Here is a 27,972-nt window from a genome sequence, read left to right on the forward strand (position 1 = left end):
TGGAGAAAGGGGAATCCTCTTAGACTGTGGGTGGGAATGCAAGTTGGTGCAGCCTCTTTTGAGAACAGTGTGGAGATTCCTCAAGAAATTAAAAATAGAACTTCCCTAAACCCTGCTATTACACTCCTAGGTATTACCCCAAATATACTGATGGAGTGAAAAGAAGGGCCATCTGTAACCCAAAGGTTAGAGCAGCAATGGCCACGGTTGCCAAACTGTGGAAAGAACCAAGATGCCCTTACGGAAGAATGGAAAAGGAAGATGTGGTCCATATACACTATGGAGTATTATGCATCCATTCAGAAATGATGAATACCCAACTTTGGTAGCAACATGGACGGTACTGGAAGAGATTCTCCTGAGTGAAATAAGTCAAGCAGAGAGAGGCAAGTATCATATGGTTTCACTTCTGTGTGGAGTATAACAAATAGCATGGAGGACAAGGGGAGATGGAGAGGAGAAGGGAGTGGAGGTAAATTGGAAGGGGAGGGGGACCATGAGAGACTCTGGACTCTGAAAAAGAATCTGAGGGCACCTATTATTTCTCTCTTTTTTTTTTTTTTCTGATTGCTGTTGCTAGGACTTCTAATACTATGTTGAACAAGAGTGGTGAAAGTGGGCATCCTTGTCTTTTCCTGATCTCAAAGGGAATGCTACAAGCTTTTTCCCATTGAGGATGATATTTGCTGTGGGTCTTTCATAGATAGATTAGATGAAGTTCAGGAATGTTCCCTCTATCCCTATACTTTGAGGCATTTTAATCAGGAACAGATGCTGGAATTTGTCAAATGCTTTTTCTGCATCAATTGAGAAGACCATGTGGTTCTTCTCTCTTCTCATATTAATTTGTCTATCACATTGATTGATCTGTGAATGTTTAACCATCCTTGTAGGCCAGGGATGAATCCCACCTGGTCATGGTGGATAATTTTTTTAATGTGCTGTTGGATCCTGTTTGCTATGATCTTGTTGAGAATCTTAGCATCCATATTCATCAGTGATATTAGTCCAAAATTCTCCTTTTTGTTAGGGTCTTTGCCTGAAAAACTATCTGAGGGGTTTGACTTGCCGGGGGGGGGGGGTGGTGGGAGTTTGGGGTAACACGTGGTGGGTATTATAGAGGGAATAGATTGCATGGAGCACAGGGTGTGGTGAAAAAATAATGAATACTGTTTTGCTGAAAATAAATAAATTTAATTAAAAAATCTATACAACTTTAAAAAAAGTAATCTGAGGGCATTGAAAGAGCAGGGGTGGGATGTTGGTGAAACACGTGGTGGGTAATAGAGAGGGCACGAATTGAATGGAGCACTGGGTGTGGTGCTAAAACAATGAATATGGTTACACTGAAAAGAAAATGGAAAAAATTAAAATAATATATAACAATAAGCGAAGCAACCTAGGTAAAAGGGATGCATTCCTAGAAAACTGTACAATCCCAAAATTGAACCAGGAAGAAATGTACAACCTGAATGGACCATTATCCAGTAATGAGATTAAAGCAGTGATCAAAAACCTCCCAAAAGACAAGACCCTGGGACCTGAAACATGCCCTTGCGAATTCTACCAATCTTTAAGAAAAGAACTAAAACCTCTTCTCGTAAAGCTCTTTCAGATATTTGTAGCAGAAGGAAAACTTCCAGACACTTTTTATGAAGCCAGCGTTACCCTGATCCACAAACCAGGCAAAGACGTCAACAAAAAGAAGAATTTCAAACCAATATCACTCATGAATATGGATGCTAAGATCTCAACAAAATTCTAGCTCCTAGGAACCTACAGTACATTAAACAGTCATTCCACCAAGACCGAGTAGGATCAATCCCTGGGTTGCAAGGTTGGTTTGACATTCGCAAATCAATCAATGTCATAGAACAAATTAAGAAGTGAAGAGAGAAGAACCACATGGTCCTCTCAATTGGTGAAGAAAAAGCATTGGACAAAATACAGCATCCACTCCTGACTAAAATGCTGCAAAGTATAGGGGTAGAGGGAATATTCATCAACTTCATAAGATGTTTCCATGAAAAACCCACAGTGAATAACATCCTCAAAGGGTAAAAGCTGACAGCCATCACTTTCAAATCAGGAACATGACAAGGATGCCCACTCTCACCATTCTTGTTCAACATAGTATGTGAAGTCGTAGCAACAGCGATCAGACAGCAAAGAGAAATAAAAGGTATCCCATTGGCAACCAAGAAGTCAAACTCTCTCTCCTCAAACATGACATAATTGTTATGGAAATCCCAAAAGACTCCGCCACCAAACTACCAGAACTCATACAGCAATTCAGTATGTGGCAGGTTACAAAATCATGGTACAGAAATCAGTGGCTTTCTTCTATATTATCAATGAAAATCCAGAAAGGGAAATTAGGGAATCAATTCCACTGATACAGCACCCAAACCATAGATACCTGGGAATAAACCAAACAAAGAGTCAAAGGATTTGTACTCGAGGAACTAGAGAACAGTCATGAAAAAATGCAAGAAAACCAAAAAGACGGAAAACCATGGCATTCTCATGGATCAGAAGAATAAACATTGTTAAAATGTCTATACTGCCTAGAGGAATCTATTCATTTACTGCCATTCCAATCAAAATACCACCAGTATCTTTCAAAGACCTGGAACAAACACACGCCTAAAATTTTTGTGAAATCAGAAGCGACCCCGTATTGCAAAGAATTGCTAAAAAGAGAAACAAAATTGGAGGCAATACGTTGCCTAATTTCAAGGGTTACTAGGAAGCTGTGATCACCAAGACAGCATGAGACTGGCATAAAAACAGACCCATAAACCAGGGAATACAGTAGAGAGCTCAGATATGGATCATCCACTCTATGGTCAAATAATCTCCAAGAAAGCAAGAAAAAATATACAGTGGAAAAAAGGCAGTCTCTTCAATAACTGGTGCAGGGAAAATTGGGCAGCTCTATGTAGAAGAATGAAACTCGACCATCCTCTTACATCATATGCAAAGATAAACTCATAATGGATAAAAGACCTCAATGTGAGACAGGAATCTATCAGAATCCTAGAGGAGAACAAAGGCAGTAATCTCTTCAATACCAGCCACAGCAACTTCTTTCAAGATATGTCTACAAAGGCAAAGGAAACAGGAGCCAAAATAAACCTCGGGGACTTCATCAAAATCAGATATTTGCAAATGACAGTACAGACAAAGGTTGATGTCCAGGATCTATGAAGAACTCCTCATGCTCAACACACACAAGTCAGATAATCATATCAAAAAATAGGCAGAAGCTATGAACAGACACTTCTCCAATGAAGACATACAAATGGCTATCAGACACCTGAAGAAATGTTTATAATCACTAGGCATCAGGGAGATTCAAATGAAAAACACATTAAGATCTCACCTTACACAAGTTAGGATGGATTAAATTAGCAAGACGGGAAGCAACATGTGTTGAAGAGGATGTGGAGAAAGGGGAATCCTCTTAGACTGTGGGTGGGAATGCAAGTTGGTGCAGCCTCTTTTGAGAACAGTGTGGAGATTCCTCAAGAAATTAAAAATAGAACTTCCCTAAACCCTGCTATTACACTCCTAGGTATTACCCCAAATATACTGATGGAGTGAAAAGAAGGGCCATCTGTAACCCAAAGGTTAGAGCAGCAATGGCCACGGTTGCCAAACTGTGGAAAGAACCAAGATGCCCTTACGGAAGAATGGAAAAGGAAGATGTGGTCCATATACACTATGGAGTATTATGCATCCATTCAGAAAGGATAAATACCCAACTTTGGTAGCAACATGGACGGTACTGGAAGAGATTCTCCTGAGTGAAATAAGTCAAGCAGAGAGAGGCAAGTATCATATGGTTTCACTTCTGTGTGGAGTATAACAAATAGCATGGAGGACAAGGGGAGATGGAGAGGAGAAGGGAGTGGAGGTAAATTGGAAGGGGAGGGGGACCATGAGAGACTCTGGACTCTGAAAAAGAATCTGAGGGCACCTATTATTTCTCTCTTTTTTTTTTTTTTCTGATTGCTGTTGCTAGGACTTCTAATACTATGTTGAACAAGAGTGGTGAAAGTGGGCATCCTTGTCTTTTCCTGATCTCAAAGGGAATGCTACAAGCTTTTTCCCATTGAGGATGATATTTGCTGTGGGTCTTTCATAGATAGATTAGATGAAGTTCAGGAATGTTCCCTCTATCCCTATACTTTGAGGCATTTTAATCAGGAACGGATGCTGGAATTTGTCAAATGCTTTTTCTGCATCAATTGAGAAGACCATGTGGTTCTTCTCTCTTCTCATATTAATTTGTCTATCACATTGATTGATCTGTGAATGTTTAACCATCCTTGTAGGCCAGGGATGAATCCCACCTGGTCATGGTGGATAATTTTTTTAATGTGCTGTTGGATCCTGTTTGCTATGATCTTGTTGAGAATCTTAGCATCCATATTCATCAGTGATATTAGTCCGAAATTCTCCTTTTTGTTAGGGTCTTTGCCTGAAAAACTATCTGAGGGGTTTGACTTGCCGGGGGGGGGGGGTGGTGGGAGTTTGGGGTAACACGTGGTGGGTATTATAGAGGGAATAGATTGCATGGAGCACAGGGTGTGGTGAAAAAATAATGAATACTGTTTTGCTGAAAATAAATAAATTTAATTAAAAAATCTATACAACTTTAAAAAAAGTAATCTGAGGGCATTGAAAGAGCAGGGGTGGGATGTTGGTGAAACACGTGGTGGGTAATAGAGAGGGCACGAATTGAATGGAGCACTGGGTGTGGTGCTAAAACAATGAATATGGTTACACTGAAAAGAAAATGGAAAAAATTAAAATAATATATAACAATAAGCGAAGCAACCTAGGTAAAAGGGATGCATTCCTAGAAAACTGTACAATCCCAAAATTGAACCAGGAAGAAATGTACAACCTGAATGGACCATTATCCAGTAATGAGATTAAAGCAGTGATCAAAAACCTCCCAAAAGACAAGACCCTGGGACCTGAAACATGCCCTTGCGAATTCTACCAATCTTTAAGAAAATAACTAACACCTCTTCTCGTAAAGCTCTTTCAGATATTTGTAGCAGAAGGAAAACTTCCAGACACTTTTTATGAAGCCAGCGTTACCCTGATCCACAAACCAGGCAAAGACGTCAACAAAAAGAAGAATTTCAAACCAATATCACTCATGAATATGGATGCTAAGATCTCAACAAAATTCTAGCTCCTAGGAACCTACAGTACATTAAACAGTCATTCCACCAAGACCGAGTAGGATCTATCCCTGGGTTGCAAGGTTGGTTTGACATTCGCAAATCAGTCAATGTCATAGAACAAATTAAGAAGTGAAGAGAGAAGAACCACATGGTCCTCTCAATTGGTGAAGAAAAAGCATTGGACAAAATCCAGCATTCATTCCTGACTAAAATGCTGCAAAGTATAGGGGTAGAGGGAATATTCATCAACTTCATAAGATGTTTCCATGAAAAACCCACAGTGAATAACATCCTCAAAGGGTAAAAGCTGACAGCCATCACTTTCAAATCAGGAACATGACAAGGATGCCCACTCTCACCATTCTTGTTCAACATAGTATGTGAAGTCGTAGCAACAGCGATCAGACAGCAAAGAGAAATAAAAGGTATCCCATTGGCAACCAAGAAGTCAAACTCTCTCTCCTCAAACATGACATAATTGTTATGGAAATCCCAAAAGACTCCGCCACCAAACTACCAGAACTCATACAGCAATTCAGTATGTGGCAGGTTACAAAATCATGGTACAGAAATCAGTGGCTTTCTTCTATATTATCAATGAAAATCCAGAAAGGGAAATTTGGGAATCAATTCCATTGATACAGCACCCAAACCATAAGATACCTGGCAATAAACCAAGCAAAGAGTTAAAGGATTTGTACTTTAGGAACTAGAGAAGACTCATGAAAAAATGCAAGAAAACCAAAAAGACGGAAAACCATTGCATTCTCATGGATCAGAAGAATAAACATTGTTAAAATGTCTATACTGCCTAGAGCAATCTATTCATTTACTGCCATTCCAATCAAAATACCACCAGTATCTTTCAAAGACCTGGAACAAACACACGCCTAAAATTTTTGTGAAATCAGAAGCGACCCCGTATTGCAAAGAATTGCTAAAAAGAGAAACAAAATTGGAGGCAATACGTTGCCTAATTTCAAGGGTTACTAGGAAGCTGTGATCACCAAGACAGCATGAGACTGGCATAAAAACAGACCCATAAACCAGGGAACACAGTAGAGAGCTCAGATATAGATCATCCACTCTATGGTCAAATAATCTCCAAGAAAGCAAGAAAAAATATACAGTGGGAAAAAGGCAGTCTCTTCAAAACTGGTGCAGGGAAAACTGGGCAGCTCTATGTAGAAGAATGAAACTCGACTATCCTCTTCCACCATTCACAAAGATAAACACATAATGGATAAAAGACCTCAATGTGAGACAGGAATCTATCAGAATCCTAGAGGAGAACAAAGGCAGTAATCTCTTCAATACCAGCCACAGCAACTTCTTTCAAGATATGTCTACAAAGGCAAAGGAAACAGGAGCCAAAATAAACCTCGGGGACTTCATCAAAATCAGATATTTGCAAATGACAGTACAGACAAAGGTTGATGTCCAGGATCTATGAAGAACTCCTCATGCTCAACACACACAAGTCAGATAATCATATCAAAAAATAGGCAGAAGCTATGAACAGACACTTCTCCAATGAAGACATACAAATGGCTATCAGACACCTGAAGAAATGTTTATAATCACTAGGCATCAGGGAGATTCAAATGAAAAACACATTAAGATCTCACCTTACACAAGTTAGGATGGATTAAATTAGCAAGACGGGAAGCAACATGTGTTGAAGAGGATGTGGAGAAAGGGGAATCCTCTTAGACTGTGGGTGGGAATGCAAGTTGGTGCAGCCTCTTTGGAGAACAGTGTGGAGATTCCGCAAGAAATTTAAAATAGAACTTCTCTATAACCCTGCAACTACACTCCTAGGTGTTTACCCCAAATATACTGATGGAGTGAAAAGAAGGGCCATCTGTAACCCAAAGGTTAGAGCAGCAATGGCCACGGTTGCCAAACTGTGGAAAGAACCAAGATGCCCTTACGGAAGAATGGAAAAGGAAGATGTGGTCCATATACACTATGGAGTATTATGCATCCATTCAGAAATGATGAATACCCAACTTTGGTAGCAACATGGACGGGATGGAAGAGATTCTGCTGAGTGAAATAAGTCAAGCAGAGAGAGGCAAGTATCATATGGTTTCACTTCTGTGTGGAGTATAACAAATAGCATGGAGGACAAGGGGAGATGGAGAGGAGAAGGGAGTGGAGGTAAATTGGAAGGGGAGGGGGACCATGAGAGACTCTGGACTCTGAAAAAGAATCTGAGGGCACCTATTATTTCTCTCTTTTTTTTTTTTTCTGATTGCTGTTGCTAGGACTTCTAATACTATGTTGAACAAGAGTGGTGAAAGTGGGCATCCTTGTCTTTTCCTGATCTCAAAGGGAATGCTACAAGCTTTTTCCCATTGAGGATGATATTTGCTGTGGGTCTTTCATAGATAGATTAGATGAAGTTCAGGAATGTTCCCTCTATCCCTATACTTTGAGGCATTTTAATCAGGAACGGATGCTGGAATTTGTCAAATGCTTTTTCTGCATCAATTGAGAAGACCATGTGGTTCTTCTCTCTTCTCATATTAATTTGTCTATCACATTGATTGATTTGTGAATGTTTAACCATCCTTGTAGGCCAGGGATGAATCCCACCTGGTCATGGTGGATAATTTTTTTAATGTGCTGTTGGATCCTGTTTGCTATGATCTTGTTGAGAATCTTAGCATCCATATTCATCAGTGATATTAGTCCGAAATTCTCCTTTTTGTTAGGGTCTTTGCCTGAAAAACTATCTGAGGGGTTTGACTTGCCGGGGGGGGGGGGGTGGTGGGAGTTTGGGGTAACACGTGGTGGGTATTATAGAGGGAATAGATTGCATGGAGCACAGGGTGTGGTGAAAAAATAATGAATACTGTTTTGCTGAAAATAAATAAATTTAATTAAAAAATCTATACAACTTTAAAAAAAGTAATCTGAGGGCATTGAAAGAGCAGGGGTGGGATGTTGGTGAAACACGTGGTGGGTAATAGAGAGGGCACGAATTGAATGGAGCACTGGGTGTGGTGCTAAAACAATGAATATGGTTACACTGAAAAGAAAATGGAAAAAATTAAAATAATATATAACAATAAGCGAAGCAACCTAGGTAAAAGGGATGCATTCCTAGAAAACTGTAAAATCCCCAAATTGAACCAGGAAGAAATGTACAACCTGAATGGACCATTATCCAGTAATGAGATTAAAGCAGTGATCAAAAACCTCCCAAAAGACAAGACCCTGGGACCTGAAACATGCCCTTGCGAATTCTACCAATCTTTAAGAAAATAACTAACACTTCTTCTCCTGAAGCTCTTTCCAAAATTTGTAGCAGAAGGAAAACTTCCAGACACATTTTATGAAGCTAGCAGTACCCTGATCCACACACCAGGCAAAGACGTCAACAAAAAGAAGAATTTCAAACCAATATCACTGATGAATATGGATGCTAAGATCTCAAGAAGATTCTAGCTCCTAGGAACCTACAGTACATTAAACAGTCATTCCACCAAGACCGAGTAAGATCTATCCCTGGGTTGCAAGGTTGGTTCGACATTCGCAAATCAATCAGTATCATAGAAGAAATTAAGAAGTGAAGAGAGAAGAACCACATGGTCCTCTCAATTGGTGAAGAAAAAGCATTGGACAAAATCCAGCATTCATTCCTGACTAAAATGCTGCAAAGTATAGGGGTAGAGGGAATATTCATCAACTTCATAAGATGTTTCCATGAAAAACCCACAGTGAATAACATCCTCAAAGGGTAAAAGCTGACAGCCATCACTTTCAAATCAGGAACATGACAAGGATGCCCACTCTCACCATTCTTGTTCAACATAGGATGTGAAGTCGTAGCAACAGCAATCAGACAACAAAGAGAAATAAAAGGTATCCAAGTTGGCAAACAAGAAGTCAAACTCTCTCTCCTAAAACATGACATAATTGTTATGGAAATCCCAAAAGACTCCGCCACCAAACTACCAGAACTCATACAGCAATTCAGTATGTGGCAGGTTACAAAATCATGGTACAGAAATCAGTGGCTTTCTTCTATATTATCAATGAAAATCCAGAAAGGGAAATTAGGGAATCAATTCCACTGATACAGCACCCAAACCATAGATACCTGGGAATAAACCAAACAAAGAGTCAAAGGATTTGTACTCGAGGAACTAGAGAACAGTCATGAAAAAATGCAAGAAAACCAAAAAGACGGAAAACCATGGCATTCTCATGGATCAGAAGAATAAACATTGTTAAAATGTCTATACTGCCTAGAGCAATCTATTCATTTACTGCCATTCCAATCAAAATACCACCAGTATCTTTCAAAGACCTGGAACAAACACACGCCTAAAATTTTTGTGAAATCAGAAGCGACCCCGTATTGCAAAGAATTGCTAAAAAGAGAAACAAAATTGGAGGCAATACGTTGCCTAATTTCAAGGGTTACTAGGAAGCTGTGATCACCAAGACAGCATGAGACTGGCATAAAAACAGACCCATAAACCAGGGAACACAGTAGAGAGCTCAGATATGGATCATCCACTCTATGGTCAAATAATCTTCAAGAAAGCAAGAAAAAATATACAGTGGGAAAAAGGCAGTCTCTTCAAAACTGGTGCAGGGAAAACTGGGCAGCTCTATGTAGAAGAATGAAACTCGACTATCCTCTTACATCATATGCAAAGATAAACTCATAATGGATAAAAGACCTCAATGTGAGACAGGAATCTATCAGAATCCTAGAGGAGAACAAAGGCAGTAATCTCTTCAATACCAGCCACAGCAACTTCTTTCAAGATATGTCTACAAAGGCAAAGGAAACAGGAGCCAAAATAAACCTCGGGGACTTCATCAAAATCAGATATTTGCAAATGACAGTACAGACAAAGGTTGATGTCCAGGATCTATGAAGAACTCCTCATGCTCAACACACACAAGTCAGATAATCATATCAAAAAATAGGCAGAAGCTATGAACAGACACTTCTCCAATGAAGACATACAAATGGCTATCAGACACCTGAAGAAATGTTTATAATCACTAGGCATCAGGGAGATTCAAATGAAAAACACATTAAGATCTCACCTTACACAAGTTAGGATGGATTAAATTAGCAAGACGGGAAACAACATGTGTTGAAGAGGATGTGGAGAAAGGGGAATCCTCTTAGACTGTGGGTGGGAATGCAAGTTGGTGCAGCCTCTTTTGAGAACAGTGTGGAGATTCCTCAAGAAATTAAAAATAGAACTTCCCTAAACCCTGCTATTACACTCCTAGGTATTACCCCAAATATGCAGATGGAGTGAAAAGAAGGGCCATCTGTAACCCAATGTTTAGAGCAGCAATGGCCACGGTTGCCAAACTGTGGAAAGAACCAAGATGCCCTTACGGAAGAATGGAAAAGGAAGATGTGGTCCATATACACTATGGAGTATTATGGTTCCATTCAGAAAGGATAAATACCCAACTTTGGTAGCAACATGGACGGTACTGGAAGAGATTCTCCTGAGTGAAATAAGTCAAGCAGAGAGAGGCAAGTATCATATGGTTTCACTTCTGTGTGGAGTATAACAAATAGCATGGAGGACAAGGGGAGATGGAGAGGAGAAGGGAGTGGAGGTAAATTGGAAGGGGAGGGGGACCATGAGAGACTCTGGACTCTGAAAAAGAATCTGAGGGCACCTATTATTTCTCTCTTTTTTTTTTTTTTCTGATTGCTGTTGCTAGGACTTCTAATACTATGTTGAACAAGAGTGGTGAAAGTGGGCATCCTTGTCTTTTCCTGATCTCAAAGGGAATGCTACAAGCTTTTTCCCATTGAGGATGATATTTGCTGTGGGTCTTTCATAGATAGATTAGATGAAGTTCAGGAATGTTCCCTCTATCCCTATACTTTGAGGCATTTTAATCAGGAACGGATGCTGGAATTTGTCAAATGCTTTTTCTGCATCAATTGAGAAGACCATGTGGTTCTTCTCTCTTCTCATATTAATTTGTCTATCACATTGATTGATCTGTGAATGTTTAACCATCCTTGTAGGCCAGGGATGAATCCCACCTGGTCATGGTGGATAATTTTTTTAATGTGCTGTTGGATCCTGTTTGCTATGATCTTGTTGAGAATCTTAGCATCCATATTCATCAGTGATATTAGTCCGAAATTCTCCTTTTTGTTAGGGTCTTTGCCTGAAAAACTATCTGAGGGGTTTGACTTGCCGGGGGGGGGGGGTGGTGGGAGTTTGGGGTAACACGTGGTGGGTATTATAGAGGGAATAGATTGCATGGAGCACAGGGTGTGGTGAAAAAATAATGAATACTGTTTTGCTGAAAATAAATAAATTTAATTAAAAAATCTATACAACTTTAAAAAAAGTAATCTGAGGGCATTGAAAGAGCAGGGGTGGGATGTTGGTGAAACACGTGGTGGGTAATAGAGAGGGCACGAATTGAATGGAGCACTGGGTGTGGTGCTAAAACAATGAATATGGTTACACTGAAAAGAAAATGGAAAAAATTAAAATAATATATAACAATAAGCTAAGCAACCTAGGTGAAATGGATGCATTCCTAGAAAACTGTAAAATTCCCAAATTGAACCAGGAAGAAATGTACAACCTGAATGGACCGTTATCCAGTAATGAGATTAAAGCAGTGATCAAAAACCTCCCAAAAGACAAGACCCTGGGACCTGAAACATGCCCTTGCGAATTCTACCAATCTTTAAGAAAATAACTAACACTTCTTCTCCTGAAGCTCTTTCCAAAATTTGTAGCAGAAGGAAAACTTCCAGACACATTTTATGAAGCTAGCAGTACCCTGATCCACAAACCAGGCAAAGACGTCAACAAAAAGAAGAATTTCAAACCAATATCACTGATGAATATGGATGCTAAGATCTCAAGAAAATTCTAGCTCCTAGGAACCTACAGTACATTAAACAGTCATTCCACCAAGACCGAGTAAGATCTATCCCTGGGTTGCAAGGTTGGTTCGACATTCGCAAATCAATCAGTATCATAGAAGAAATTAAGAAGTGAAGAGAGAAGAACCACATGGTCCTCTCAATTGGTGAAGAAAAAGCATTGGACAAAATCCAGCATCCATTCCTGACTAAAATGCTGCAAAGTATAGGGGTAGAGGGAATATTCATCAACTTCATAAGATGTTTCCATGAAAAACCCACAGTGAATAACATCCTCAAAGGGTAAAAGCTGACAGCCATCACTTTGAAATCAGGAACATGAGAAGGATGCCCACTCTCACCATTCTTGTTCAACATAGGATGTGAAGTCCTAGCAACAGCAATCAGACAACAAAGAGAAATAAAAGGTATCCAAGTTGGCAAACAAGAAGTCAAACTCTCTCTCCTAAAACATGACATAATTGTTATAGAAATCCCAAAGGATTCTGCCACCAAACTGCCAGAACTCATACAGCAATTCAGTATGTGGCAGGATACAAAATCATGGTACAGAAATCAGTGGCTTTCTTGTACATTATCAATGAAAATCCAGAAAGGGAAATTTGGGAATCAATTCCATTGATACAGCACCCAAACCATAAGATACCTGGCAATAAACCAAGCAAAGAGTTAAAGGATTTGTACTTTAGGAACTAGAGAAGACTCATGAAAAAATGCAAGAAAACCAAAAAGACGGAAAACCATTGCATTCTCATGGATCAGAAGAATAAACATTGTGATAATGTCTATACTGCCTAGAGGAATCAATTCATTTAATGCCATTTCAATCAAAATTCCACTGGCATTTTCAAAGAGCTGGAAAATACACATGCCTAAAATTTTTGTGAAATCAGAAGCAACACCGTATTGCAAAGAATTCCTGAAAAGAGAAACAAAATTGGGAACACCACGTTGCCTAATTTCAAGGATTAATAAAGCTGTGATCACCAAGACAGCATGGGACTGGCATAAAAAGAGACCCATAAACCAGGGAACACAGTAGAGAGCTCAGATATGGATCATCCACTCTATGGTCAAATAACCTCCAAGAAAGCAAGAAAAAATATACAGTGGAAAAAAGGCAGTCTCTTCAATAACTGGTGCAGGGAAAACTGGGCAGCTCTATGTAGAAGAATGAAACTCGACCATCCTCTTACATCATATGCAAAGATAAACTCATAATGGATAAAAGACCTCAATGTGAGACAGGAATCTATCAGAATCCTAGAGGAGAACAAAGGCAGTAATCTCTTCAATACCAGCCACAGCAACTTCTTTCAAGATATGTCTACAAAGGCAAAGGAAACAGGAGCCAAAATAAACCTCGGGGACTTCATCAAAATCAGATATTTGCAAATGACAGTACAGACAAAGGTTGATGTCCAGGATCTATGAAGAACTCCTCATGCTCAACACACACAAGTCAGATAATCATATCAAAAAATAGGCAGAAGCTATGAACAGACACTTCTCCAATGAAGACATACAAATGGCTATCAGACACCTGAAGAAATGTTTATAATCACTAGGCATCAGGGAGATTCAAATGAAAAACACATTAAGATCTCACCTTACACAAGTTAGGATGGATTAAATTAGCAAGACGGGAAACAACATGTGTTGAAGAGGATGTGGAGAAAGGGGAATCCTCTTAGACTGTGGGTGGGAATGCAAGTTGGTGCAGCCTCTTTTGAGAACAGTGTGGAGATTCCTCAAGAAATTAAAAATAGAACTTCCCTAAACCCTGCTATTACACTCCTAGGTATTACCCCAAATATACTGATGGAGTGAAAAGAAGGGCCATCTGTAACCCAAAGGTTAGAGCAGCAATGGCCACGGTTGCCAAACTGTGGAAAGAACCAAGATGCCCTTACGGAAGAATGGAAAAGGAAGATGTGGTCCATATACACTATGGAGTATTATGGTTCCATTCAGAAAGGATAAATACCCAACTTTGGTAGCAACATGGACGGTACTGGAAGAGATTCTCCTGAGTGAAATAAGTCAAGCAGAGAGAGGCAAGTATCATATGGTTTCACTTCTGTGTGGAGTATAACAAATAGCATGGAGGACAAGGGGAGATGGAGAGGAGAAGGGAGTGGAGGTAAATTGGAAGGGGAGGGGGACCATGAGAGACTCTGGACTCTGAAAAAGAATCTGAGGGCACCTATTATTTCTCTCTTTTTTTTTTTTTCTGATTGCTGTTGCTAGGACTTCTAATACTATGTTGAACAAGAGTGGTGAAAGTGGGCATCCTTGTCTTTTCCTGATCTCAAAGGGAATGCTACAAGCTTTTTCCCATTGAGGATGATATTTGCTGTGGGTCTTTCATAGATAGATTAGATGAAGTTCAGGAATGTTCCCTCTATCCCTATACTTTGAGGCATTTTAATCAGGAACGGATGCTGGAATTTGTCAAATGCTTTTTCTGCATCAATTGAGAAGACCATGTGGTTCTTCTCTCTTCTCATATTAATTTGTCTATCACATTGATTGATTTGTGAATGTTTAACCATCCTTGTAGGCCAGGGATGAATCCCACCTGGTCATGGTGGATAATTTTTTTAATGTGCTGTTGGATCCTGTTTGCTATGATCTTGTTGAGAATCTTAGCATCCATATTCATCAGTGATATTAGTCCGAAATTCTCCTTTTTGTTAGGGTCTTTGCCTGAAAAACTATCTGAGGGGTTTGACTTGCCGGGGGGGGGGGGTGGTGGGAGTTTGGGGTAACACGTGGTGGGTATTATAGAGGGAATAGATTGCATGGAGCACAGGGTGTGGTGAAAAAAATAATGAATACTGTTATGCTGAAAATAAATAAATTTGATTTAAAAAATCTCTACAACTTTAAAAAAAGTAATCTGAGGGCATTGAAAGAGCAGGGGTGGGATGTTGGTGAAACACGTGGTGGGTAATAGAGAGGGCACGAATTGAATGGAGCACTGGGTGTGGTGCTAAAACAATGAATACGGTTACACTGAAAAGAAATGGGAAAAAAAACTCAAGTATATGCCAATAAGCCAGGCAACCTAGGTGAAATGGATGCATTCCTAGAAAACTGTAAAATCCCAAAATTGATCCAGGAAGATATGTACAACCTGAATAGACCATTATCCAGCAACAGGTTAAAGCAGTGATCAAAAACCTCCCAAAAGACAAGACCCCGTGACCTGAAGGATGTACTAATGAATTCTACCAAACTTTAAGAAAAGAACTAACACTGCTTTTCCTGAAGCCCTTTCCAAAATTTGAAGGGGAAAGAAAACTTCCAGACACTTTTTTGGACGCCAGCATTACCCTGATCCACAAACCAGGCAAAGACCTCACCAATAGGGAGAATTTCAAACCAATATCACTGATGAATATGGATGCTACGATTCTCAACAAGATTCTAGCTCCTAGGAACCTACAGTATATTAAATGTTTATCCACCATGACCGAGTAGGATCTATCCCTGGGTTGCAAGGTTGATTTGACATTCGCAAATCAATCAATGTCATAGAACCAATTAAGAAGTGAAGAGAGAAGAAGCACATGGTCCTCTCAATTGGTGAAGATAAAGCATTGGACAAAATCCAGCATCTGTCTCTGACTAAAATGCTACAAAGTATAGGGATAGAGGGAATATTCGTCAACTTCATAAAATGTTTCTATGAAAAACCCACAGTGAATACCATCCTCAAAGGGTAAAAGCTGACAGCCATCGCTTTCAAATCAGGAACATGACAAGGATGCCCACTCTCACGAATCTTGTTCAACATAGCATGTGAAGTCCTAGCAACAGCAATCAGACAACAAAGAGAAATAAAATGTATCCAAATTGGCAACCAAGAAGTCAAACTGTCTCTCCTCACAGATGACGTACTTGATATGGAAAACCCAAAAGATTCTGACCCCAAACTACCAGAATGCATACAGCAATTCAATAATGTGGCAGGATACAAAATCATGGTGCAGAAATCAGTGGCTTTCTTCTACATTATCAATGAAAATAAAGAAAGGGAAATTAGAGAATCAATTTCATTTACTAGAGCACCCAAACCATAAGATACCTAGGAAAAAACCCAACCAAAGAGGTAAAAGATATGTACCCGTGGAACTAGTGAACACTCATGGAAGAAATGGAAGAAAACCAAAAAGCCGGAAAACCATTGCATTCTCATGGATCAGAAGAATAAATATTGTTAAAAAGTCTATAATGCCTAGAGCAATCAATCCATTTAATGCCATTCCAACCAAAATTCCACCGGTATCTTTCAAAGAGCTGGAACAAACACATGCCTAAAATTTGTGTGGAATCAGAAGCGACCCCGTATTGTAAGAATTGCTGAAAAAAAAAAACTAGGAGCAACACGTTGCCTGAGTTCAAGGGTTACTATGAAGCTGTGATCTCCAATACAGCATGGGACTGGCATAAAAACAGACCCATAAACCACTGGAACCCAGTAGAGAGCTCAGATATGGACCATCAACTCTATGACCAAATAATCTTCAAGAAAGCAGGAAAAAAATATACAGTGGAAAAAAGACAGGCTCTTCAATAACTGGTGCAGGGAAAACTGGGCAGCTCTATGTAGAAGAATGAAACTTGACCATCCTCTTACACCATACACAAAGATAAACTCATAATGGATAAAAGACCTCAACATGAGACAGGAATTCATCAGAATCCTAGAGAAGTACACAGGCAGTAATCTCTTCGATATCAGCCACAGCGACTTCTTTCAAGATATGACTCCAAACCAAAGGAAACAAAAGCCAAAATAAACTTCTGGGACTTGTTCAAAACCAAAAGCTTCTGCACTGCATAGGAAACAGTCAAGAAAGCAAAGAGGCAACCCACGGAATGCGATAAGATACTTAAAATGACTGTATAGAAAAAAGGTTGATATCCAGGATCTATGAAGAACTCCTCAAACTCAAAACACACAAAACAGATAATTATATCAAAAAATGGGCAGAAGATATGAACAGACACTTCTCCAATGAAGACACACAAATGGCTATCAGACACCTGAAAACAATGTTCATCATCACTACGCATTAGGAATATTCAAATTAAGACCGTATTAAGATGTCACTTTACACCAGTTAGAAAAGCCTAAATTAGCAAGAGAGGAAACACCATGTGTTAGAGAGGATGTGGAGAAAGGGGTATCCTCTTACACTGTGGGTGGGAATGCAATTTGGTGGAGCCTCTTTAGAAAACAGTGTGGAGATTCCTCAAGAAATTAAAAATAGAACTTTCCTATAACCCTGCAATTACACTCCTACGTATTTACCCCAAAGACACAGATGGCGTGAAAAGAAGGGCCATCTGTAACCCAAATTTATAGCAGCAATGGCTATGGTTGCCAAACTGTGGAAAGAACCAAGATGCCCTTCAACGGAAGAATGGATAAGGAAGATGTGGTCCATATACACTATGGAGTATTATGCCTCCATTCAGAAAGGATGAATACCCAACTTTAGTAGCAACATGGTCGGGACTGGAACTCGCTTCGGGCGCCACACATCTGCAGGGCTGCCCCCCGCCGGGCCTGGCCCGGCATTGTGAGCTCTCATGCCTGAACCCCACCAGGAAGCCCTCCGCGAGGCAGGCTGCGGCGAGGCCGATGCCTCCTGCTCCTCATTCTGCTGGGGTCCCCTCCCTGGCACTGTCCCATGGGGCTGGGCCCGCCCCAGGCCTGGGCTCGAACCCTCGCCTGCTTCACCAGCCTTCCGCATCCGGGATCCTGTCCCTCGGGGTCTCCATCTGTGGAACCCTGAGTCCTGCGCCACTCTTCTCACTCCAACCCTGTCGCCAATGGTTCCGTTCGGTGCTTCAGACAAGCCTCAGAGCGAAAGAAACCTGCGTGACCCCACTGAGGTCAGCCCCATCCTTGGGCACCCCTGTCGCCTGAATAGACAGAGTCGCACGGCTGGCTGCCACCCGTCCCTCAACCATGCTCCAGGAACGTTCCCCTGCCCCTGCGTATTGACCCTTTTTTCCTTTTGACTCCACCTGCCACGATTTTTAAGCGACCTTGGCCACTGGTGTCACGGCGGTCCTCAGGGCCCCTCAATTACGCCCAGTTCCCATGAGCGTCCTCTCCATGTTGATCCCGGTTTGGAGCAGAACCAGCCTGGTCTCTCTTGTAAACCACCTCTACCCTCATGTTTTCCCTGCCCACAAACACAGATTCTGCTGCACTACAGGATCCATTTCCTGAAGTCAACCCCAAAGGGAGCCCTCATGGCACTGACAGATCGGTGCAGCCATTCCCCATGTCCATCACCCAAACCCTAAGTCGTGTTTTCAAGCTTCCTTCGACAGGGGCCTGTCTGGCAAAAACTCTGGCTTGGGAACCTGAAGTCACACCGTAGGAGGCCACCAGCCACCTAGCAGGTCACCAGTCTGTTTGGAGCTCCACGGGGCCATCAGAACCAGTGAAAAATGCCGTGTCCCCATGAGTCCTCACCCACGAACTGCTACCCAACAGGGCATGATGCACCAACTGAACACCATCCTCATCTCGGCTCCTCGCGGATCCAAACTCCAGATCAGCAGTTCGGATATGCAACACCCCTACCTCAGCTCTCTTCAGGGACCCCTGTCAGCTCTAGGCAGACCTGGAACACCCCTGCCTGCCAAAAACTCTGGGTTCCCCTCCCCTTCTTCTCCACGGACATCGGCCCAAGGCTTCCTTGACAAAGGGGGAAGGCGACCACTTGACTGCTTCACACCTCCTTTCCTCTTCTTCCTTATTTCTCTCCCATTACCTTTGTACCTGGGCGAACTGAAAGGAACATATCTATGGAAAATGGACATGCTCTGACACATGAAACTTCCTGGCAGCTTTCTGAGGGTGCCTTATGCAAGCAGAATCTAGTGGATCGTAACACAGTATGTTTGCTAATGATCATCAAGACAACAAGAAAGCGAAAATCACTCCATTTTTACTACCGTCTTCATGAAGTAGAACACGGTCTTCTTCTTTCCTTCCTTCACTTCCATTCCAATTCCTTTCCATGCAGTGTTCATTCCGAGGCTTCAGGGGTGGAGTTCATGATTCCTCGCCTTCACAGAACACCCAGAGCTCATCACAACAACTGCCCTCTCTAAGAGCCATCACCCATTGAATCCTTCCCCTCCACACCCCTGCTCTCTAGCTACCTTCGGTTGGTGCTCTATGTTGGAGTCTCTTTCCTCACTGACCTCTCGTTCTCCCCCCACTATGTTCATCTTTTCTTTCTGAAATTCCATAGATGGCAAATGATAGGCTATTGGTCATTTCTTATTGATATGGCTTAGCTAAATCCATTCTAGATCCATCCACATCCTCACAAATGGTAAGATTACATTCTTTCTGAACCTGGCTCCTATTTCAGTGAGAATATGTGGGAGATTAGATGTCTACATCCATATATATATATATATATATATATATATATATATATATATTGCTCATCAGCGAATGGACATTGGGATGCCCTCCATCGTTTCAATATGGTTGATAATGCTGGTGTCCATATCACGGTGCTTGTACCCCATTGGTTGTGCATTTTTGTGCCCTTGAGGGTAATTCTTAGGAGGGCAACTGCTGTTTCCTAGGGTTGTTCTGTTTTTAGCATTCAGAGGAACCACTGTGCTCTTTTCCAGAGGGGCTGCAAGAACCCGCATGCCCACTGACAGTGCAGGAGCGTTCCTTTTGATGCAGAACCTTCCCTGCCAGCAATTTTCTAAGGAGGAAACAGAAAACCTGGGGGATAACGTGACTCAGACAGCGTCCGGCAAGCAGCCTCAGAAAATCACCCCAGGGTTCCTGACGCCATGCCCTGGGAAGCCATCAGAATGTCTCTATCCAGGGGAATTCCCAAAGACCCCCCTTCTGACTTCACCACCCATGTTACTACAGAGAAGGATGCCATGTCCAACTCTCTAGAGGGTCCAGAGTGAAAGTAGAAAGTCAAGCTTCCCTTTTCAATCCTCCAAGTCTCCTTGGAATCCTTTCGAATGTTCCCTCTGCCCTCCTAGAAACTCTTTGGATAAAAAAGACAAATCCATTAGGATCCATCCCGTTGAACAAAGGAGAAGCCATCCTCCAAGCCTCTCTCTGACCACAAACAGCCACCGCCCTCTAGATGCAGGCCATTCCACCACAGCCTAGGACCCATGGAATCAACCTTGTTCAAAAAAGGAACGCATTCTACATCTCAAACACACACCGAGTCCATCTCATCTTCCTTTTTGAATCCAAGGGATTGCCTAGGAAAGAGATGTTCCAAATACGTCTGGCAGCCAGAAAGAAGCAGAAAAAATGAGATCCCCTGCCAGGTGCTCCCTGCAGGGAACGCAGGAACCCTAGGAGCAACCTCCATGGCTGAGAGCTATGTTCGTGGGACTTTTTGGCTCCACTGGAGGTGAGAGAAGAACCAGGATGTTTGGGGTGAAAGAGAACTTTGACCTCCCGTGTTGGCATGGATGTGCCACTGTGCCCCACTGGCCTGCTGTTTTCTCTGAATGCCAACGTCCTGGGACAAGCTGCAGGATGGATTCAGATGCTGATTTCCAGACTTTAGGTCTCGTGGAGCCAGAGCGAAGAAGGGTTGTCAGGTGTGGATATGGAGGCTCCTCCCACCTAAAGCCTACACACCTGCTCCGATTCCTGGGAGAAGGAGAGACACATGCTTGTTTCTTAAGTGGTCATCCACTTCCTTCTCAAGCCTGCCACTGCCTTTTCCATTTTGGAGAAGCAAATAGAATCTTCCAAACAGACCCTCCACCCCTCGGTTCCAAAGGCACCATGGGTTGAATTGGGTTCCCACGTCTCACGTCCCCCACCTGGAGGGCCCTCCTGAACCATCCTGACAGCACATTGCCATCAACGTGGGACAACGGGTCACAGTGCTGACTGAGTGGGGGCCTGACTCCAGCAATTCTTACCACCATTCCTGAGTATGGGGAAACAGAGGTTTCAGCTCAACACTCTGTCCAGGAACAACAAGCAGCCGTACCTCACGTTTCCTGAAGCCCCTCACCACTGCTCTCAGAACCAGCAAGCTGCACAGTCAGCTCTTCTGGTGTGTTGGCCACGGTAGATAGCACTGCCCCCGCTGGGGGCAAGCAGCATTGCACCCTAATGACCTCTGGGAACCACATATCACCACGCCGTCCAGTGGCATGAATCAGTACTGCCGAGCATACAACAGACCCCTAAGTCAGCTCTGAAAAACCTCTGTAGGTCTAAAGTCACATGGACTCTGTTCCTGCAGATTGGTACTTCTAGGCCAACCCGACGAATCCATAGGCCACCAAAGCGGAACCCATGAGGCTGAAGCCTCCATCTCCTAGGCCTGTGGTGTTCCCCTCCTTGGCCCTGTCCCATGGATCTGGTCCAACCTAGAGTAATCTATCCTTTTAATGGCATTCTGATAAAAATTCCACCAGTATCTTTCAAAGAGCTGGAGCAAACACAAGCCAAAAATTCGTGTGGAATCAGAAGAGACTATGTATTGCTAAGGAAATGCTGAAAAGAAAAACATAACTGGGAGCATCATGTTGCCAGGTTTCAATGTTACTACAAAGCTGTGATCACCAAGACAGCATGGGGCTGGCATAAAAACAGACATATAGGCCAATGGAACAGATTAGAGAGCTCAGATGGACCAACAACTCTACAGTCAAATAATTTTCCAACAAAGCAGGAAAAAAATATACAGAGGAAAACAGTCTCTTCAATAAATGGTGGTATGAAAATTGGGACAGCTATGTGTAGATGAATGAAACTCGACCATGCCCTGACACCATATACAAAGAGAAACTCATAATGCATAAAAGACCTCAACATGAGGCAGGAATCCATAAGAATCTTGGAGAACATACTCAGTAACCTCTTCAACATTGCCCTCAACAACTTTTTTCGAGATATGTCTTCAAAGGCAAAGGATACAAAAGCAAAGATGGACTTCCTAAAGATCCAAAGCATCTGAACAGCATAGGAAACAGTCAACAAAACAAAGGAGCAACCCACGGAATTCGAGTAGATATTTGCAAATGACCGGACAGACAAAAGGCTGATATCCAGGATCTAGAAAGAACACTTCAAACTCATCACACACAAAACAGATAATCATATCAAAAAATGTGCTGAAGATATGAAAAGACACTTCTCCAACCAAGATATACAAATGTCTATCAGACACATGAAAAAATGCTCACCATCACTAGCCATTAGGGAGATGCGAACTAAAATGACCTTGAGATAGCACATGACACCAGTTAGAACAGCCAAAATCCACAAGATAGGAAACAACATGTGTTGGAGAGCATGTGGAGAAAGGGGAATCTTCTTAGACTGTTGGTGGGAATGCAAGTTGGTGCAGTCTCTTTGGAGAACAGTGTGGAGATTCTTCAAGAAATTAAAAATAGAACTTTCCTATAACCATGTAATTTCACTCTAGGTATTTACGCCAGAGATTCAGTTGGAGTGAAATGAAGGGCCATCTGTAACCTAATGTTTAGAGCAGCAATGACCACCGTTGCCAAACTGTGGAAAGAACCAAGATGCCCTTCAACGGAAGAATGGATAAGGAAGAAGTGGTCTATATACAATATGGAGTTTTATGCCTCCATTCAGAAAGGATGAATACCCAACTTTGGTAGCAACATGGACAGGACTGGAAGAGATTCTGCTGAGTGAAATAAATCAAGCAGAGAGAGGCAATTATCATATGGTTTCACTTCTGTGTGGAGTATAACAAATAGCATGGAGGACAAGGGGAGATGGAGAGGAAAAGGGAGTGGAGAGAAATTGGAAGGGGAGGGAAACTATGGGAGACTATGGACTCTGAAAAAGAATCTGAGGGCTTTGAAAGAGCGGGGATGGGAGGTTGGGGAAACACGTGGTGGGTAAAAGAGAGGGCACAGATTGCATGGATCACAAGGTGTGGTGCTAAAACAATGAATATGGTTACACTGAAAAGAAATTGGAAAAAAATATATATGTGAATAAGCTACGCAACCTAGGTGAAATGGATGCATTCCTAGAAAAGTGTAAAATCCCAAAATTAAACAAGGAAGAAATGTACAACCTGAATAGACCATTATTTAGTAAAGAGATTAAAGCAATGATAAAAAAAAAAAACCTCTGAAAAGACAAGACTCCAGGACCTGAAGGATGCCCTATCAATTTCTACCAAACTTTAAGAAAAGAACTAACACCTCTTCTCCTGAAGCTCTTTCCAAAATATGAAACAGAAAATCATGGTACAGAAATCAGTGGCTTTCTTCTACATTATCAATGAAAATCCTGAAAGGGAAATTAGAGAATCAATTCCATTTACTACAGCACCAAAACCATAAGATACCTGGGAATAAACCAAACCAAAGAGGTAAAGGATTTGTACTCGAGATACTAGAGAACACTCATGAAAGAAATGCAAGAAAACCAAAAAGACGGAAAACCATTGCATTCTCATGGATCAGAAGAATAAACATTGTTAAAATGTCTATACAGCTTAGAGCAATTGATCCATTTAATGCCATTTCAATCAAAATTCCACCGGTATCTTTCAAAGAGCTGGAACAAACACACGCCTAAAATTTGTGTGGAATCAGAAGCGACCCCGCATTGCTAAGAATTGCTGAAAAGAGAAACAAAACTGGGAGAACCACGTTGCCTGATTTCAAGGGTTACTATGAAGCTGTGATCACCAAGACAGCATGGGACGGGCATAAAAACACTCTTATAGACCAGTGGAACACAGTAGAGAGCTCTGAATGGACCATCAACTCTATGGCCAAATAATCTTCAAGAAAGCAAGAAAAAAATACAGTGGAAATAAGACAGTCTCTTCAATAAATATTGAAGCGAACCTGGGCAGGTCTATGTAGAAGAATGAAACTCGTCCATCGTCTTACACCATACACAAAGATAAAATAATAATGGGTAAAAGACCTCAATGTGAGACAGGAATACATCAGAATCCTAGCGGAGAACATAGGCAGTAATCTCTTCGATATCAGTCCCAGCGACATCTTTCAAGATATGTCTCCAAAGACAAAGGAAACAAAAGCCAAAAAAAACTTCGGGGACTTCATCAAATTGAAAAGCTTCTACACTGCATAGGAAACAGTCAAAAAAGCAAAGAGACAACCCACGGAATGCGATAAGATATTAGCAAATGACAGGACAGACAAAAGGTTGATATCCAGGATCTATGAAGAACTCCACAAACTCAACACACACAAAACAGATAGTCATATCAAAAGAGGGGCAGAAGATATGAACAGACACTTCTCCAATGAAGACATACCAATGGCTATCAGACACTTGAAAAAATGTTCATCATCACTAGGCAACAGGAGATTCAAATGAAAACCACATTAAGATGTCACCTTACACCAGTTAGGATGGCCTAAATTAGTAAGACGGAAAACCACATGTATTGGAGAGGATGTGGAGAAAGTGGATTTCTCTTACACTGTGGGTGGGAAAGCGAGTTGGTGCAGCCTCGTTGGAGAACAGTGTGGAGATTTCTCAAGAAATTAAAAATAGAACTTCCCTATAACCCTGCAATTACACTCCTAGGTATTTACCCCAAATACACAGATGCAGTGAAAAGAAGGGCCATCTGTACCCAATGTTTAGAGCAGCAATGGCCACGGTTGCCAAACTGTGGAAAGAACCAAGATGCCCTTCAAAAGAAGAATGGATCAGAAAGATGTGGTCCATATACACTAAGTAGTATTTTGCATCCATTTAGAAAGGATGAATACCCTACATTGGTAGCAACATGGACAGGACTGGAAGAGATTCTGCTGAGTGAAATAAATCAAGCAGAGAGCGGCAATTATCATATGGTTTCATTTATGTGTGGAGTGTAACAAATAGCATGGAGGACAAGGGCAGGTTGAGAGGAGAAGGGAGTGGAGGGAAATTGGAAGGGGAGGGAAACCATGAGAGACAATGGACTCTGAAAAAGAACCTTTGAAAAGGGCTTTGAAAGAGCGGGGGAGGGAGATTGGGGAAACACGAGGTGGGTAATAGAGATGGCACGGATTGCATGGAGGACTGGGTGTGGTGCTAAATCAATGAATACGGTTACACTAAAAAGAAATAGGGAAATAAAAACGATATATGCCAATAAGCTAAGCAACCTAGATAAAATGGATGCATTCCTATAAAAATGTAGAATCCCAAAATTGAACTAGGAAGAAATGTGCAACCTGAATGGATCGTTATCCAGTAATGAGATTAAAACAGTGATCAAAAACCTCTCAAAAGAAAAGACCCCACGACCTGAAAGATGCCCTAGGGAATTCTATCAATCTTTAAGAAAAGAACAGATACCTCTTATCCTGAAGCTCTTTCCAAAATTTATAGCAGAAGGAAAATGTCCAGACAATTTTTATGAAGCCAGCATTACCCTGATCCACAAACCAGGCCAAGACCTCACCAAAAAGGAGAATTTCAAACCAATATCACTGATGAATATGGATGCTAAGATTCTCAACTAGATTCTAGCTCCTAGGAACCTATAGTACATTAAACAGTCATTCCACCATTACCGAGTAGGATCTATCCCTGGATTGCAAGGTTGGTTCGACATTTGCAAATCAATCAATGTCATAGAACCAATTAAGAAGTGAAGAGAGAAGAACCACATGGTCCTCTCAATTGGTGAAGAAAAAGCATTTGATAAAATCCAGCATCCACTCCTGACTAAAACGCTGCAAAGTATAGGGATAGAGGGAATATTTGTCAACTTCATAAAATGTTTCTATGAAAAACCCACAATGAATACCATCCTCCAAGGGTAAAAGATGACAGACTTCGCTTTGAAATCAGGAACATGACATGGATCCCCACTCTAATGACTCTTGTTCAACATAGGATGTGAAGTACTAGCTACAGCAATCAGACAACAAAGACAAATAAAAGGTATCCCATTGACAACCAAGAAGTCAAACTCTCTCTCCTCAAACATGACATAATTGTTATGGAAGTCCCAAAAGACTCAGCCCCCAAACAACCAGACCACATACAGCAATTAAATAATGTGGCAGGATACAAAATCATGATACAAAAATCAGTGGCTTTCTTCTACATTATCACTGAAAACACAGAAAGGGAAATTAGAGAATAAATTCCATTTATACAGCACCCAAACCATAAGATACCTGGGAATAAACTCAACCAAAGAGGTAAAGGATTTGTACTCGAGGAACTAGAGAACACTCATGAAAGAAATGCAAGGAAACCAAAAGACAGAAAACCATTGCACTCTCATGTATCAGAAGAATAAACATTGTGAAAATGTCTATACTGCATAGAGCAATTGATCCATTTAATGCCATTTCAATCAAAATTCCACTGGTATCGTTCAAAGAGCTGGAACAAACACACGCCTAAAATTTGTGTGGAATCAGAAGCGACCCAGTATTGCTAAGAATTGCTGAAAAGAGAAACAAAACTGGGAGCACCACAGTACCTGATTTCAAGGGTTACTATGAAGCTGTCATCACCCAGACAGCATAGGACTGGCATAAAAACGGACGCATACACCAGTGGAACACAGTAGAGAGCTCAGATATGGACCATCAACTCTAAGGCCAAATAATCTTTAAGAATTTAGGAAAAAATATACAGTGGAAAAAAGGCACATATAGTGGAACAAGTCCTTCATGAAAATTTTCCCAATCTCGCGAATGGAACCAGTGTTCATGTACTAGAGGCTGAACGGTCTCCACCCAAGATTTTACATTCCAAAAAAACATGATGACACCTGATAGTCAAAATGAGGAATTATAATTGTAGGTATAATCTCTTGAAAACCGCCAGAGTAAAGAGGTTCCTTACTTACAGAGGGAAGCCCATCAGAATAACGTCAGACCTGTCCACAGAGACCTGGCAAGCCAGAATGGTTGGCAAGATATATTCAGGGCACTAAATGAGAAGAACATGCAGCCAAGAATACTTTATCCAGCAAGACTGACATTCGAAATGGATGGAGAGATAAAGAATTTTCAAGACTGGCAAGGCTTAAAAGACTATGCAACCACCAAACAGACACTGCAGGAAATATTAAGGGGGGTTCTATAAAAGAGGAAAAATCCCAAGAATAGCATTGAATAGAAATATAGAGACAGTCTACAGAAAGAAAGACTTCAAAGGTAACTCGATGTCAGTAAAAACGTATCTATCAATAATCACTCTCAATGTGAATGGCCTAAATGCACCCATAAAGCAGCACAGGGTTACAGAATGGATAAAACGACAGAACCCATCCATATGTTGTCTACAAGAGACCCATTTTGAACCTAAAGATACACCCAGACTGAAAGTGAAGGGATGGAGAAGCATTTTTCATGCCAATGGGCCTCAAAAGAAGGCTGGGGTAGCGATTCTCATATCAGATAAATTAGACTTCAAACTAAAGACTGTAGTCAGAGATACAGAAGGACACTACATCATCCTTAAAGGGACTATCCCCAAGATGATCTAACAATTGTAAATATCTATGCTCCCAATATGGGAGCAGCCAATTACTTAAGAAAACTGTTAATCAAGATAAAGAGTCATATTGATATGAATACAATAATCGTAGGAGATCTTGACACGCCTCTCTCAGAAATAGAAAGATCATTGAAGCATAAAATCAACAAAGATTCAAGAGCATTGAATGACACATTGGACCAGATGGACCTCATAGATATATACAGAACATTCCACCCTAAAACAACAGAATACTCATTCTTCTCAAGTGCACATGGAACCTTCTCAAGAATAGACCACATATGGGGTCACAAATCAGGAATCAACCGATACCA

The sequence above is a fragment of the Mustela erminea genome, chromosome 7 (assembly GCF_009829155.1).
Source record: "Mustela erminea isolate mMusErm1 chromosome 7, mMusErm1.Pri, whole genome shotgun sequence".
NCBI lineage: Eukaryota > Metazoa > Chordata > Mammalia > Carnivora > Mustelidae > Mustela > Mustela erminea.